This window comes from Podarcis bocagei (genome assembly GCF_964188305.1).
Source record: "Podarcis bocagei genome assembly, chromosome: 10".
Taxonomy (NCBI): Eukaryota; Metazoa; Chordata; class Lepidosauria; order Squamata; family Lacertidae; genus Podarcis; species Podarcis bocagei.
In genome coordinates this window covers 26,859,022-26,876,043 of record NC_138135.1, presented here as the reverse complement: position 1 = coordinate 26,876,043, position 17,022 = coordinate 26,859,022, and the positions used below count along the sequence as shown (strand labels likewise).

At 42.9% G+C, this 17,022-nt stretch overlaps 1 protein-coding gene and 1 long non-coding RNA gene across 5 annotated transcripts in view; one reads left to right on the top strand and one right to left on the bottom strand.

Annotated features, from left to right (window-relative positions):
• IGF1 (insulin like growth factor 1) overlaps positions 1 to 17,022 on the top strand; it is a 76,601-nt gene that overhangs the window by 16,126 nt on the left and 43,453 nt on the right. The gene's annotated exons all lie outside the window — the stretch shown is intronic.
• The window catches only part of LOC308596946, a 60,915-nt gene continuing 53,123 nt past the window's right edge, over positions 9,231 to 17,022 (bottom strand). Inside the window, exon 4 of the long non-coding RNA XR_014012748.1 lies at positions 9,231 to 9,314. This is a non-coding gene — a long non-coding RNA (uncharacterized lncRNA). The remainder of the gene's footprint in view (positions 9,315 to 17,022) is intronic.

Below are 17,022 nucleotides of genomic sequence, written 5' to 3'. Positions count from 1 at the left end.
TTGTATCTGAGCCTGTTGGCCCCTGGGGCCCAAACAGCTGGAAAATTACCTGAAATCTTATGTCTTTTTCAGAAGGAACCACAGGTATTCAAGACAGGATTTTGACGTTTGTGCTTTTTATTATTTCCTCTCTTATAATCATGCTACAGATCTATAACTGATGCACTAGATTTGACCCAGCAGGGTGCGTGGCTAGCAAGCATGCAAATAATTAACAAGTCAGAGTTAAAAAAAAAAGGAATTAAATATAAAGCTGGTATATAAAATGGATCCTGGGATCCAAAGTAGGATAAGAGGGAATGCTCAACTAATCTGTTCAGAATAGCAAGCTGTCTCTTGCTCTCCTCAAATTTAACTCTGAAATACTCACTGAATTTAACTCAGAAATTATCTTCTCTCATACACAGCTCTCCAACCCTCAGGGATAACTCAATTTTACGAGCTTGAAAAATTGAACTCCCCATCAGCCTCTCACATACTCTAAAACATACCCTTGCTTTCTCTTCCTTGGTGATCAGTGGGGTAAATAGTGGGACAAGGAGAGGAAGGAGATTTGTCCTCTTTTCTTCTCATGTGATGTTTTAGCAATAGCACAATTTCAGAAGCCTACAGACATTTGCCATGACAAAGAGGCTGAGCAGTAAGGAGCAACCCTTTTTCTCCCTATGTGCTTCCACTATGAATTGTCATGTATGAGAAACAAGGAGGGCTTTGGGAGACAGTGAAGGGCTGGTATGGAAGGGAAATTGGGAATTCTTCTCTAGCTCAGATTTTTATCCTAGCTGGAGAAGGATTGAAGCAAGAATTAAAAGCTCACTTCGCATTTGAGGCTTGCTTTTACAAACTCCAGGTTTTTAGCGGAGCCTGGTTCAGGAGAACTTTGCAAGCAACTCTGTAGATTTCACCTGACTGCAACAAATTATAATAGCTGATTCTCTTTTCCTAGTATTTTGCATGTGATCAAAATAGCACTCTTTTAAAATAGCCAGTTGTAGGAAGGGGCCTTCACATGTTTCGCTTTTGTGTTCTGCCTCTTATCTCAAGCAACATACTCAGCTTTTACAGTATGTTGTCCTCAGAACAACCATGGGAGGTACACTAGGCAGAGAAATGGTTCAAGGCCACCAGTGAACTTGAAGGTTCAGAGCAAATTTGAGCCCAGGTCTATGCTCAACATTCCCTCCACCTTACCAGGAAATACCAACTTCATCAAGAGGTGTGGGGAGAGATGATCCCAGTCAAGTTATTCACAGACCAGAGCCTCTGCCCTCCCACTGATCACCCAGATGTAGCAGTTTAGCTAGGGAAAATTCATTCCACTAAGAAAGGTGCCTGCCAGGTTAGAAACATTACTTTCTAAAGATGACGTCTTACCATTCCATTTCTAGAGGAAGATAATAATTTTCTCACAAATCTATAAAGGAAATAACACATTTTTATCAAATCAAATCAAATATCTTTAATACGGTCAATGACCAGGAAACAGTTTATAAAATATGACATTAAGAGTAATATTGTGCTAGAAGTAGCAATAAAAATATGGCCAGTTCTCAGAGTTGGTGCTTATATTTATGACCAGGTTTCGAGTTTTAAGTTTTTAAAATTCAATTCAGGAGTCGCTACTGTTTAGTATCATTCCTTCGATGTTTACAGTTTGGACTCCTTTGTAGACATCGTTGCTCGTCTTATTCTTGTTGCAATGTAACAGTACTTTGCCACGGACCTGTTAATTTCGGGCTCTTTGTCAGCTAAGAGGTGTCTGATATAGGTGTCATCTGTGCTACGAGGTATTTTCCTCAGAATCGGTTCGATCAGCTCTTTTCTTGAGTCTCGATATAATGGGCAGTATAAGATGACATGCCCAATGGTTTCGATTTCATTGCTGTTACAGGGACATAGTCTTTGTTCGATCGGTGTTTTATTGTATCTTCCCTCTAGAAGAGCTGAAGGGAGAGCGTTGAAGCGGGCCCTGGAGAATGCCCATCGGTGTTTAGCATTGTCTAGAACTTTGAGATAGTTTGCTAGATGGGGCCTTTGGGAATTGTATAGAGGTTTATAAGTTATCGGAAGTTGGTTAAAGTCATTTTGGGTTTCAATGTCCCTGAGCCTTTCTTTGATTATGTTCTTGGCCCTTCCCCTTTCTAAACTTAATAAATACTCTGGGGAGAGACCATATGTGGCCAGTTTTCTGAGGATGCCCTTCAACCAGCTAGACTGGAATTTGTCGAGAAGCATCAGGGAAAGTAGTCCAACCGGCGAGTTGTTAAGTCTTAACCAAGTGCATAAGGTTCTTATCCATACTTTGGCTTTAATGCTGTATAAGCCCGCTTCCAGTCGTAGGGCGGCGTTTGGGACGCATTTAGGTGTTTGCAGGAGTGATCTAAGGAAACCTGATTGTATCTTCTCATATGGGTCTAGATTAGAGAGGGAGACGAGTGGTGCGCCATATAGGATTTGTGCTGTTGGTTTTGCCACGAATAGTTTAATTGTAGCAGGAATGAAATTTCCTCCCGTTGTACGATGGAATCTTAGGATTGCTGTTGTACTTTTTTGTGCTGTAAAGGAGCTGTAGTTTATGTGGGCAGTCTTCTTCCTTGATGCTTGGAATATCACTCCTAGATATTTAAAGCATGTCACTTGTTCAATCTCCTGATTGTCTAAATTCCATCTATATATTTTCCTTTTGTTAGAGAAAACCATGATTTTTGTTTTTTGGTAGTTCACTGCTAGTTTCTCTTCTCTACAATATTGGGACAAGCTGTTAAGAGCTCTTTTGAGGCCCATCTGAGTCTGGGACAGTATAACCGCATCGTCTGCATAGAGTAAGATAGGCAGTTTTTTGTCTGCTAATTTTGGGGCGTGTGTATCCGCTCCTTGTAGGTGGTCTATTAGGGAGTTTATATAGATGTTGAACAAAAAGGGGGCCAAAATGCATCCTTGTTTAACTCCCTTTGTTGTTCTAATAAAATTAGAGAGTTGACCTTCTTGGCTACATCTTATACGAAGTCGTGTGTTGTTATACAGTTTGTATATTAGTAGCAGCAGACGTCGGTCTATGGATGATTTATTGAGTTTGTCCCAGAGTCGAGTTCTTGAGATGGAGTCAAAGGCTGCTTTAAAATCTACAAATGCTGCGAATAGGTGGTGATTGTGGTGCGACGTGTATTTCTCAGCTAGGTGCTGTAAGATCAGGCAGTGATCCATTGTGGATCTCCCTTGTCTAAATCCTGCCTGTGCATCATCAAGAATCTTCGCTCTTTCTATCCATTCGCACAGTTTCTCGCTGAGGTGTTTAGCGTATAATTTACTTATTATATTCAGGAGGCTTATAGGTCTATAGTTGGAGGGATCATCCCTCGAGCCTTTTTTATAAATGGGAATAATGATGGAAGTCCCCCAGTCGTATGGGATCTGTGCGGTTCTATCTATATATGTGAACAGAGAGGCTAGCAAGGGGGCCCACCAGTTCGCATTAGTTTTAAATAGTTCCGCTGGTATACAGTCAATTCCGGGGGCTTTCCCGTTCTTTAGTTGGTCAATCAGCAGATGGGTCTCTGTTGATGAGACTGCTGGCCATGGCTGTATCTGATCATCCGGTATGTCTAATGCATAGGACTCAACGCTAGGTTCCTCATAAAGATTATGGAAGTGTGTTTCCCAGGCTTTCATTGATATGCAGCAGGATAGTTGTGATAGGCCCCTATCCGGCTGTACAGCTACGATTCTCCAGAATAATGATGGGTTACTTGATTTGGAGGCCTCTATCAGTTGCTGCCATAATAACTTCATTGCGTATCTTTTCTTTTGTGTCAGAAGTTTTTTGTAACTTCTTTTGGCTTCAAGCATCTTTTGTCTGTTATCCTCTGTTGGATTATCCTTATGGCAGATGAAGGAGTGGATCAATGATTTCTTGGAGGTAATACACTCATGATCGAACCACTCCCTGGAAGTTTTCCGACGGTGGGGAGACTTGGAATTCGGTTTTACCACAAACCCTTGAATTTTTTGTATAAGCATTTCATATGTTGTCATCATGTTCGGGGCGCTCTCCTCTATTTCTAAGCATCCTTCCATAATTGCTTTTGAGAGACAGTAGCTCTCCTCAGTTTTGTACCAGTTAGATATCCGCTCGCTCACTTGTCCGTTCCATCTGATTTTCTTGAGGCCTGATCCGGGTGTTAGATCTGGTTGATATCTGTGTTGTGGTTTGGGCAGATCAAAGGGTAAATCACACACGAGGGATAAAGGTAGATGATCACTTTCAGCTCTTGCTGTAATGGTGAATTTTGATATCCTAGGGATCAGGTCCTGGGAAACAATGCAATAATCTATCGTTGACAGTTTGTGTCCTGACCAATATGTGTATTGACCAGGATAGTCTCCTTTTACAGCCCCATTCAGTAAGTGTAGATTCTGTCTGTAGGTCATGTGTGCTAAATGTAGTCCTCCAATGTTGCATGTCTTATCGTAGGATGATCTTATCATTAGGGGTGGGATAGTTTCCATTTCTGGAGGCCATTGGTGAAAATGTGCATATAGGGCGTTGTCGTTAGGGCCCACTCTTGCGTTTAGGTCACCAGCTAGTAATATCATGGCTGACGGGTGTTGTCTCCTCCATTGCACCACGTGGGCTTCCACTTCTTTCCATAGTTGTTCTACTTGTGCCTGCCGACGACATGTAGGTAAGTATAAGTTTATGCATAGCAGTTTACTTTGTCCGAAATCTAGAACTGCTGCTACAGACCATTCATCATTGGAGGGTAATTGGATAATATTAGCTTGTATCTGCGTTGAGAACAGTAAGGCTAAGCCTCCTTTGGGTCTGCCCCCTCTTTGACTAGGTGTTGCTCTTTTAGTACATGAGTGGTAATTATCCAGGTAGAGCTCGTCTATCGACCAGGTTTCCTGGATGAACAGGATGTCAAATTTAGTGAGGAAGTCCATTAGGTTGGGATCTTTGCTTTTCGCTCCCCACCCTGCGATGTTCCATGTACAGGTGGACAGCTTGCGATTTTTGGTTGTCAGACATCTCAAGGGACGTTCAAACTTAGGTTTATAGCCAATTTGGGATTTATCATTCATTATGTCCGTTTTAGGGTGTGTAGTGGGACATTTTGGCAGTGTGTGAACTTGGGCATTCTTTAGTGTCCCATAGGGACGTTCTTTCCCCGTGATCTTATATCAGTCCGTGTGAATGGTGTCTAGGACTCCTAGGTTGTCCACAAAGATTGAACCGTTCTTGCCTGGTGGTACCGCTATTTCAGCTTGATGTGTTATTGTTTTCTTTGTTATAGGTGGTTCCGTAGATCCGAGTTCCTCTGGCGATAGGAATAGCCTTAGTCTCCACTCACTGTTGGATAAAGGTTTTGTGGTATAGGTTGCATAGTTAAATTCCCTGGTGATGGGTGTGGCTAGGAATGTAATAGATTTCCTTATAGATGCTAATCTTTCAATTAGTGCGTCCTGAGCTTTGTGTATTTGTTCAATAGTTGCTATGAAGCGGTTTTCCTTCTCTATGTTGGAGCTTTCATCTGGTACGTGGTTTGGGGGTAGGGTTTTTGGACTTTTAGCCAGCTGGTTTGGGGCTTTGTCTGCCTCTAGTTGAAGCATTTTATAGTTCTTGTTCGTCATAGACATTGTCGGCTTTATTTTTATCTTATCAGTCTTGATTGTTTCGATGAGAGGAATGGGAGTACCGGACACTTCAAATAGGCGAGTCACCTGCAATCCAACCCTTTGTAGCTTGTCCTTATTGTCTGAAACTAGTTTGGTTGTGTGCCAGTCTCTGAATGTTACCACAACTCTGTTTAGGTCCTTGTCTGATGGCAGAAATTTAACATTAATGATGTTTTCTGCTGGGGCGAATCCTCTAACGGCTAATTCAGTTTTCTTGAGAATATAAATTCTCTGTTGTGCTGGAGAAAGGAGATCTTTGTGCATATATACAGGTAGGATGATGAGTTTTTGTTTATTTAGAATTAGATTTCTGTGAGAGTATGTTGTTTTAGGAGTAATTTCTTGCTTAGGGGTCGGGTTTTCTCTTGGTTTTCCCGCGGTTCCATTCGGGAGCGCTAGTTGCTCTGTTGAATTTTGAAGCCTAGCCTTATGGAGTTCCTCTGTTGAACTGAAAAGCCCAGTCTTATGGAGGTTTTTGTTTGGGCTTCGGCTTCGGCTGTTATCAAGGGGTGGCAGGACTGGGTTAACTGGGTTCATTGGATTTGAATTTTCTAGTAGCTTAAATAGTCTTGTGAAATTCATTTTCTTTGTTCGAGATGGGAGCTTTGTCTTCCTTCCCATTTTTACATTCTTGGGCTTCTTCTCTTTATTCCTGGGGCACTTCCCCTTTAAGAGGGGTTTCTTAGGGTCAATTAAGTTTCCCTTCTGGTTTGCTTTGATCCTAGATGTTTTCCTTTTTTCCACATTATGTCGGGTTTTATTTTCCTTACTGGTGTTATCGTTTGGTGTGCTAGAGAGAATTTTATATGAATGCAAGTTGTCTATTCTCCTAGTTATATCAGTCAGAGTGGTAAGTAGGCCCAAGCATTCTGAGAGGAAGTCTTTGATGTGTCCCAGTTCTCTGCCTATCTGCCACTTCTGTTCGTTTAACAGATCATTATATAGCCCTGTTAGTATGTAGGGGAGGCATTCCAAGTCCAGATATTGGGGTCTTGTGTCCTCCAAGCCCTCATTCGTCACAATGTGAAACCCCATCTTCTCCCCGGACCTTGGTCTCTGGGAGGGCTCATCTGTCTTAATTACTGGGTTTTCCTCTTGTGACTCTTGTTCCTGCTCCAGCCCCGGTTGATTCACTGAGGTTTCATCTTCTATGGCAACTTGTTTTATTTCCATTGCCAGATTGACTCCCACCCCTTCTTCGTCTGTTTCCATTATCTCCCCGTACCTGGTGCGGTCTATGGACCATTCGTGGGGGTGTCGTTTGTCAGCATTATTTATTTTGTCTGTTTTTGGTTTAAAATATTGTGAGATTTTCACCTGCCTTCCTCTTGTAGAGGGTTCAGCCGCTTTGGTGAGGGGGATCCCCAGCTCTTTATAGCTCTGTCTTGTAAACACCATTCTCTAGGTTGAAAGCTTCCCTTATTGGGCACTTTATTACAGGAATAAAGGTAGAGGTAAAGTTTGGAAAACCGGTGTCCAGGCTGTTGGGTCAGGGAGCCTCCCTACCTTTCCCGCTTTAAGCCTTAGCTTTAGCTTGGGGCGGAAGGGTATTCATGGGGGAGTTCTTGGACTTATCTTATCGATGTTAGGCTCAATGGAATTCAGCTGTTTCCTCTGCTTCTTTGGTTGTATTTCAAGCCGATCCGTCGTCCGGGAGCTCCAAGGTTGTAAGTCAGTGTGGCAGTATCAGTAAACAGTGCAACGATAAAACAATAAAACAATAAAAGTATAAAGGAATAAACTAATTAAAACGAGGCGACAGGACAGGCAACCAACAGTCTTTAAGGTCCTTAAGGTGCAGTTTTGGGGTCTTGAAGAGGCTAAAACTAATAAAAACACTTAGTTAAAATCAGAGGCTCTAATTAGGCTGCTACCTCCGTCGCCATCTTGGCCTCCGACCTTTCCTATCACATTTTTATCATTAATTTGTTTTTTCAAGGTCTTGTTACCATTTCCCCATAAAATAACATCTCTTGCTCCACCCATGATGAATCCTATTGACCAATCTGGGGAAACGGTGGAAAGTCAGCAACATAGTATGTAGTTACTTGTAAGAAAGGGGGCAATAGTCCTTTGGAAAGTGGGTCAGAAGCAAATTAATGAATACTTGATTCATTCATTCAACAAACCTAGCGTAAATCTAAAAGCAACCATAGAAGTTTTCATTTTTACAAAATGAAATGCATTTTTCCAGTTACAAAAGTCATCTGTGTGCTTAAAGCAAATCTTCTGAGGCATTGCTGGCTTTAAAAATGAAAATCACAAGTTGGAGTTAAAGACTTGGCACTGAGCAGGAAGAATGATCTAACACATGCTTCCTTGAACAGAAAAAGGAATTTCATAAAAGAACTGGGCAGATTTTGGTTTCTCTGATATTCAGCACTCGGCACTGCCTGAATCCATCCATGACGTCATTTGACTGTTGGCTTTCTTGTCAACAAGACCATAAAAATCCCTAATAATTATGACTGACCTCCTCCAAACTTTGATATTTTGATTCTCTATTCAAATCCATTGAAAGTAGCTAATATAATGACACCAGTTTTACGTTGCTTCCTTACTTACCATCCTTGAAACTCCTAATTGGGTTCGTCCCCGTTCCCAGCATCAAGGTGTCTCCCCTATACCCATGATGCAATAGGCATCAGTATTTGAGGAACAGAGGGATCCATTGTGTCTTCTATGAGATATTTTATAGCCTAAAGCAAAAGACAAGCTGGGGTTCACCACCCCATTCCATATACAGAAGCTTTTGCCAGTTGAATCTTACTTCAGTATTTGTAATGGGATGGCATCCTCCACTATACCCTAGGCCAGGCCTGTCCAAAGTCCGCCTCAGGGGCCCTAATCTGGGCTGCTGGTTGGTTTAATCCAGCCCCCATGGCAGTTTATTTCCTGGGGTAAAATCCTAAAGAAACCCCAGCAACAACTTCAACCCTAAAAAAGGTCAACACGTTTGGTCGGCCCTTACGGCCCTTCACTTCATCAAATGTGTCCCTCTTTGAAAAGATACCACTGCCCTAGGCCATGGGTTAGTTTAAGGGGGCAATGGCATGTTGTGCAACATACACAGCTTTGCCCTCTAACAAATGGGAATGGCCAGAGGGCTGCCCCTGCTGCCCATCATCATCTGCGGAGGTCAGGTGTGCATGGAAATATTCATGCTTACAGTTGCTTTCATAGGTACCTTCATCTAAAAATTATCCACATGTATGCTGCTTGAAACAATGCAGCGTATGTATGTTTGTTTGTTTGTTTGTTTGTTTGTTTGTTTGTTTTGCTTTTGACCATACAAAATTTCAGGAAAGAAAGAAAAGTGGATCTTGTTTATGCTGGAACTGATGACCCTTTAAGAATACTGAATCGGTAGGACTCTTGAGTTTGTCAGCATGTCCCAAAGCCTGACTGAGCAAGAATTCCGGTAATGAGAGCCACCATTACATTTTTCCAGTAGTATCCAGGAAGAAAGTTTATATGGAGGAATTTGAACCTTGCAGAGAAGAAAAACAAAAAAGACCAGCAAGAGGCAATGTTGTGGTCATGTAGGCTTGCATTTATCGCTGCTTTTTCTCAACCATTTCTCATTTATTGTGTTTAAATAGTCTTCTTGAGGCAGTGTTGGTGGTCACTTTTTGAATCTGAAAGTAAGGTGAAGTAATAGGTGGAGGAGGGACCTCAGTACAAGTTCTTGGGGTTATTTACATGTGTGCATGTCATGAAGTCTGGCAGAAATATATAAATTATAATGGCAATTTTCTGTGAGGGGTAGCGGCTGAGCGACAAGATTTAAAGACTGTATGTCAGGTGAAAATAGTTAAAAGGTACGAGAGAGGGACTGAGTTACTTAAGATTAGACTCCTTAACCATCGTTTGTTGCGCTGAGTGTGTCATCCATGCCTTATTTAGTGTCATGGATCAGTGCTGCCCTTGCAGCCACTTGGAGCTTGAAACAATCTCTCATGTTCACCTACTGTGGACATTATCAAAGGGTTAGAGAACACATAATGTATCACCTTATTAGGAGGTGGCCTTAGAGACTCTTTTGAGTGCCTTCCTTGAGGAATCCAATAAATCTGTTACTGAACAGGTGGCAATGTCTCCGAATGCTGTGGTATTTATTAGACCTGCTGTGATGGTTAGCTCCTAGTTTTGTCACCCTAAATAATAATGGGTTCCACTGAGGCTGTGATTTTTGTACTGGTTCATATTTTGTGCTTTGTTTAATGGTCAGTCAGCCGTAATAAACATTTGATTGATTGATAGTGTCATGTTGGCAAAAGTTACTTAAAGAAGCACTTGGCAAGCTCAGCCCTGGTTCTGGCATGACTAACCCCGTTCACTTTTTTCACAGGACCTTAAATACCAAGACAGCCTTGACTTGCTTTACTTTCTGGCATATTCTATTATGTAATCAGCCAAAACCTTTGCACATGATCTCCTCTATTTGTCCTGATATTATTAATGGCTTTGCAATATTTGACCGGGGTAGCAAGAGTCATTCAGACATATCATACAGTCAACCAAGACCGCACAGTCTCTTAATTAAAACCTTTTGCTCAACATGTTGAAACATATAAGGCAACTTACATAGCAACTCCAATCCAGAGCCTCGTTAACATGGACTTCACGCGCTGTGAAATATATAGTGTACAGTAGATTGTGTCCTGCCTCTGGGCCTTTTTCACACCTTATAATTTTTAATATAAATTTTATATTACATGCTGAGATGTAATATCATGAACTGTGAATGTTTGAAAACATATGTTTTGTTTGGAGACACCCATTAGAGAGATTATCCAAGGTTCTTTGAGTAGTCACATGGTAGGAAATCTGATTTTATTGCCATCTTGTGTGTGAAATGGCCTGCCTGGCTACCAGGCTTTACAACACATCTGTGTCTGCTGGTACTTCACCGTCTTAAAAGAGTTGGACAGTGGCTCCTCTGTGAGGGTTTACTGAAGAGATATAAAGGAACAGGAATGAAGTGTTTGTGGTATGATTTAGAATTTTCTGCATTTAGTTTAAGTAAATAATAATAATAATAATAATTTATTATTTATACCCCGCCCATCTGGCTGGGTTTCCCCAGCCACTCTGGGCAGCTTCCAAAAGAATATTAAAATACTATGATACATCAAACATTAAAAGTTTCCCTAAACAGGGCTGCCTTCAGATGTCTTCTAAAAGTCTGGTAGTTGTTGTTCTCTTTGACATCTGGTGGGAGAGCGTTCCACAGGGAGGGCGCCACTACCAAGAAGGCCCTCTGCCTGGTTCCCTGTAACTTGGCTTCTCGCAGTGAGGGAACCGTCAGAAGGCCCTCGGTGCTGGACCTCAGTGTCCGGGTAGAACGATGGAGGTGGAGACGCTCCTTCAGATATACTGGACCGAGGCCATTTAGGGCTTTAAAGGTCAGCACCAACACTTTGAATTGTGCTCGGAAACGTACTGGGAGCCAATGTAGGTCTTTCAAGACCAGTGTTATATGGTCTCGGCGGCCGCTCCCAGTCACCAGTCTGGCTGCTGCATTCTGGATTAGTTGTAGTTTCCGGGTCACCTTAAAGGTAGCCCCACGTAGAGCGCATTGCAGTAGTCCAAGCAGGAGATAACCAGAGCATGCACCACTCTGGCGAGGCAGTCCGCGGGCAGATAGGGTCTCAGCCTACGTACCAGATGGAGCTGGTACACAGCTGCCCTGGGCACAGATTTAACCTGTGCCTCCATGGACAGCTGTGAGTCCAAAATGACTCCCAGGCTGTGCACCTGGTCCTTCAGGGGCACAGTTACCCCATTCAGGACCAGGGAATCCTCCACACCTGCCCGCCTCCTGTCCCCCAGAAACAGTACTTCTGTCTTGTCAGGATTCAATCTCAATCTGTTTGCTGCCATCCATCCTCCAACGCCTCCAGACACTCACACAGGACCATCACCGCCTTCACTGGTTCAGATTTGAAAGAGAGGTAGAGCTGGGTATCATCCGCATACTGATGAACACCCAGCCCAAACCCCCTGATGATCTCTCCCAGCGGCTGCATGTAGATGTTGAAAAGCATGGGGGAGAGGACAGAACCCTGAGGCACCCCACAAGTGAGAGCCCAGGGGTCTGAACACTCATCCCCCACCACCACTTTCTGAACATGGCCCAGGAGGAAGGAGCGGAACCACTGTATGACAGTACCCCAAGCTCCCAGCCCCTCAAGACGGTCCAGAAGGATGTTATGGTCGATGGTATCAAACGCTGCTGAGAGATCCAGCAGAACTAGGAAACAGCTCTCACCTTTGTCCCTAGCCCGCCGGAGATCATCAACCAGTGCGACCAAGGCAGTTTCAGTCCCATGATGAGGCCTGAATCCCGACTGGAAGGGATCCAAATGGTCCGCTTCTTCCAGGCGTGCCTGGAGTTGTTCAGCAACCACTCGCTCAATCACCTTGCCCAAGAATGGAAGATTTGAGACTGGGCGATAGTTGGCCATCGTGGCCGCATCTAAAGATGGTTTTTTAAGAAGTGGTTTAATAACCGCCTCTTTCAGCGGGTCTGGGAAGGCTCCCTCACGGAGGGAAGCATTCACCACCCTACGAAGCCCATCGCCCAGCCCTTCCCGGCTAGCTTTTATAAGCCAGGATGGGCAAGGATCAAGGAGACAGGTGGTTGGTTTCACTCGTCCAAGCAGCCTGTCCACATCCTCGGCGGTAACAGATTGGAGTTGATCCCACGCAATTTGACTAGACAGGACTCTAGCACTCTCCCGCCCCGGCCCTGCTCCCACGGTGGCGTCTACCTCTTCCCGAATCTGAGCGACTTTATCTGCAAAAAACTAACAAAGGTCCCATCTGCACTATACTTCTAAATCAGTATCATCACCTTAAACAATCATGACTTCCTCCAAGGAATCCTGAGAACTGTAGTTTGTTAAGGGTGCTGAGGAGACCCCTATTCCCTTCACAGAGACACAATCCCCAGGGCTCTCTGGGAATTGGAATTTGTTGTTAAGCCACTCTTGGAATTGTAACTGAAGCAGAACCAGCATGGTTTCTTGCAAGGTCAAGTCCTGTCACACTAACCTATTAGAGTTCTTTGAAAGTGTCAACAAGCATATCGATAGAGGTGGTCCTGTAGACTTTCAATAATACTTTGACAATTGCATTTGCCATTTTACTGTCCATTCACCCAGTATGGAGAGATCTTTTTGCAGCTCCTTGCAATCTCATTTTGCTTTAACCATCCTGAACAATTTGGTATCATTAGCAAACCTGGCTGTATCACCGCTCAGCCCTAAGATAGTTTTTGAACAAGTTATAAAACGCAGGTCCCAATAGCAATCATTGGGTGACTCCACTTTTTTCAGTCAGGAGAATTATCCAGTTATTCCCACTCTGTGCTTCCTGTTACTTAACCAGTCCCTGAACCACAAAAGGATCTCACCTCTTTTTCTATGATTGCTAAGCTTCCTCAGAAGTCTTTCGTGAGGTACTTTCCCTGTAAGCAAGTGTGAAGTGATGCACATTGGGCCCAAAGCCCTAATTTCACATATACACTCATGAAGTCTGAACTGACAGTGTCTTGCCAGGAACAAGAACCTATAGCCGTGCTGGGTAGCTCAGTTCAGACATTGACCGAGTGTGCGCCAGCCGTGAAAAAAGTGAATTCTATGCTAGGGGTCATTAGGAAAGAAATTGAAAATAAAACTGTCAGGATCATAATGCCTTTATACAAATCTATGGTGCAAGTGCACTTGGAATACTGTGTTCATTTCTGGCTACCTCATATCTCCTCAGAAAGGATATTGTAGAGTTGGAAAAGGTTTGGAAAAAGGGCAGCCAAAATGATCAAGGGGATGGACCAATTCCCCTATGTGGGAAGGTTACAACCTTTGGAGCTTTCTCGTTTAGAATAAAGGCAAGTATGGAGGGACATGACAGAAGTGCATGGTTAGGAGAAAGTGGATAGATGTTTTCCTCCCTTTTGTGTTAATACGAAAGTTGTGCTCATTCAGTGATGCTGGAGATTCAGGACAAACAAAAGGAAACACTTCTTCATGCATCAAGCAATTGTTTTATGAAACTCACTGCCACAAGATTTGGTGATGGACAATATCCTGAAGGCTGTAAAATGGGATTGGACAGATAACATGAAAAATAAGGCTGGTCACAATGGCTATATGTAGCCTTGAGGTTCATAGACCGTTTGCACCAAAATATCAGCTGTTAGCAGCCTTGCTTATAGCCTTCCCGGAGGCATTTGGTTGGTCACTGCAGGAATCAGGATGCTGAACCAGCCATAGTGCTGGTCTGATTCACAACGGCTTTTGTTACATCCTAATTATGTCCCTGTAAGCTTCCCCTTGCTTTTCTGGCTTTCAGCAGGCCCACAAGCATCTCATACTCAGCAGGGTCCCACCCCCACCCTCAGCTGCAAGCTATTTTGTAGAAGCTAGCTCACTTCACCCTAATTGAGGAGCCATCAATGTTCCCCTCACCCCTTAGCTCTTTTGTCACATCTCTGCTGGACTGGCTTCAAGCATTATTTTGAGGACAATTTCCCACATGTGCATCATGCCAATGAGGTTTACTGTTATTCATTATCCTGACATTTATTCTTTTCACATAAAGGCTTCCTTGGATTGTTTGTTTTTTTGTTGGTTTATGTTTTATTGTTTTATTGTATGTTTGCTTATGAGAGCCAGTGTGGTGTAGTGGTTAAGAGCAGTAGATTCCTAATCTGGTGAACCGGGTTCACATCTCCGCTCCTCCACATGCAGTTGCTGGGTGACCTTGGGCTAGTCACACTTCTCTGAAGTCTCTCAGCCCCACTCACCTCATAGTGTTTGTTGTGGGGGAGGAAGGGAAAGGAGAATGTTAGCCGCTTTGAGACTCCTTCGGGTAGTGATAAAGCGGGATATCAAATCCAAACTCTTCTTCTTCTCTTCAATGTGATTGGGCAACTATGTTCACTGCTTCAGCCCCTGCAGGTTAATGGAAAGCTAAATGTTGCATCTATTTTATTTTCAATTTAGCATGGTCAAAATTATTATCTCAAAAGCCCTTTAAATCGAGTTATAACATCTCACTTCTGCATCCCTTAAATTGCTGAATTGTGATTCAACAGGCTTCATAGAAGAGTCTGATTCCTCCCTCCTCCCCTTTACATATTTCAAGTTTTATGTTTCTTTCCATTAAAGTTTCCAACCTTTCTCAGACGTATTTAGTTTGGCAAAAGGAGTAATGTTGAGTCATGGAAAAGATTTGAGAATGAGCTACTGAAAATGTATCTAATTTCTCTTTGTGTAATTTAGGAGCAGGCAATGGATAAGTGGGTAGAATCACAAAGTAACAAGTGGTTGTTGGGGGGGGGGTTTCGGTCTTCAACCCTACTTAAATTTGATGGCCCAAATGTAGCCTTTCAAAAATCTCTAGGCTAGTGCTTCATTTTCTCTAAATTAGATAGTGTGTGTATGTTCTTTAAACACCAAGAGATTAAATTCTCTTGTTTTTGATAGGGGTGATGTTGCCACTGCTTAAGCTGAATCTCAAACTCTGCATTTCAGTGTTACATCAGTGCCATGCTTGGAGTAGGTCCCACTGTGTTCAGAAAGGCTTTCTTCTGAGTATACATGCATAGCATGGGGCTGCACAGTGTCAGTCCTAAGCGCACTTTGGAAATCAGTGGGATTCCCTTCTGAGTTAACATAGTAAAGTGGTTTCTGTCTCTTGCAATCAGAATGACAGAACCTCTTGCAGAATTCCTCAGACCAGTCCAATGTATTTGGGGGGTGTCTAGAAATGGAGCTCAACATTTTTGTGGATTCAGGACTGTAAGCCCAACAATTTTTGGCAGTTCTAGGGTGCAATCACTGTCTATTCACCTCATTTAAAAATGAGGCAAAAGAAGCCTCAGGCTTGTCTGTTGTCTGTTGCTTGGCTGCCAATTAGCCCTAAAGCATCTTCCTACAACACTCACTGGGTTCTCTCACTGCGAGAAGTGAAGTTACAGGGAATTAGGCAGAGGGTCTTCTCGGCAGTGTCGCCTCCCTGTGGAACACCCTCCCATCAGATGTCAAGGAGATAAAGAACTACACAAGTTTTAGAAAACATCAGAAGGCAGACCTATATCATGAAGTTTTTAAAGTTTGAAAGCAGCTCAGAGTGGCCGGGGAAACCCAGCAAGATGGGCAGGGTATAAATAATAAAATTATTATTAATATTATTATTAATTATTATTACTACTACTACTCAGGATTCACCTGTAAACATGTTTTCTTAGTTCAGTTTTCATCAGTGGATTGATATTTACTTATTTATGCCTATTTCTAAGCTGCCTTTCAGGGAGGATTTTTTTTAAAAAAAGAAATTTAAAACATCAGAAACATGTTTTGTCATGATTGATGTCTTTGTCTAATGCAGAGGTGGAAAACCCCATAATGGCCCCATATGTTGTTGGACCCCTGCACCCCAATAGTTTCTACCAGCATGGCCAATGATTAGGGAGAATGGGAACATCTGGCAACATCTGGAGGCTGCATGGTCCCCTTCCCTGGTCTAATGTCGTACTGAAAATATTTTATATTCACTTATGCGGCAATCCTATAGACCAAAAGTCATTTTATTGTCATATTATATGGCTCTTCCCCCAACCCCAATGATCTTCAGGACAACAACCTATCTCCTCACAAAATGGCCACAGCACCTTCACACAACTACAGTTTCTTAAGATTCCTTTGGGAAACCTAAACTTGTTCAAACCTGGTTTAGGATAGTAATGTAGATGTGATCCATAATAATAGGCCCTACATAAAGAGTCCTGTTGTGGTCATGTCCTGCTCGAAGGCTTCCAACAGGCCACTGTGAGAATAGGATTCAGGGGTCTTCTTGAATGAAAGCAAGTGAGTTCATCACTATGTGGAAGACAGACAGCTGACTGAAGTAAACAGAAAGCTGGTTGAGGATACTGTTTCACTGAAGCTTAAGCCAAGTCAAGAGTGCAAAGTCTCTCAGACTGCTGCCTTTCTGTTTTACTTTTTCCTTTGAGGTAATATACAACTGCTCCAAGGATAACCCCACCGTCTGACCTCCTCTGAACTGGAAACTGGAAATGCTAATTGCTGTGGTTGCAATTTCCAAACCAGTGGTGTGGGCCAGAAATTGTACTTATTTAGGCCCATCTTCCCATTTTGTAATAGTTATGCTCTTCAAAAATGACAGAAAATGAGAGAGATTTGTGTCAGCAATGACAGTAAATAAGTACGCAGTCCCTTTACTTTACATGCCTTTGCAATTCATATCTCATTGGGGCCATTTTGGACCTACCGTATTTTTCGCTCTATAACACGCACCAGACCATAACACGCACAT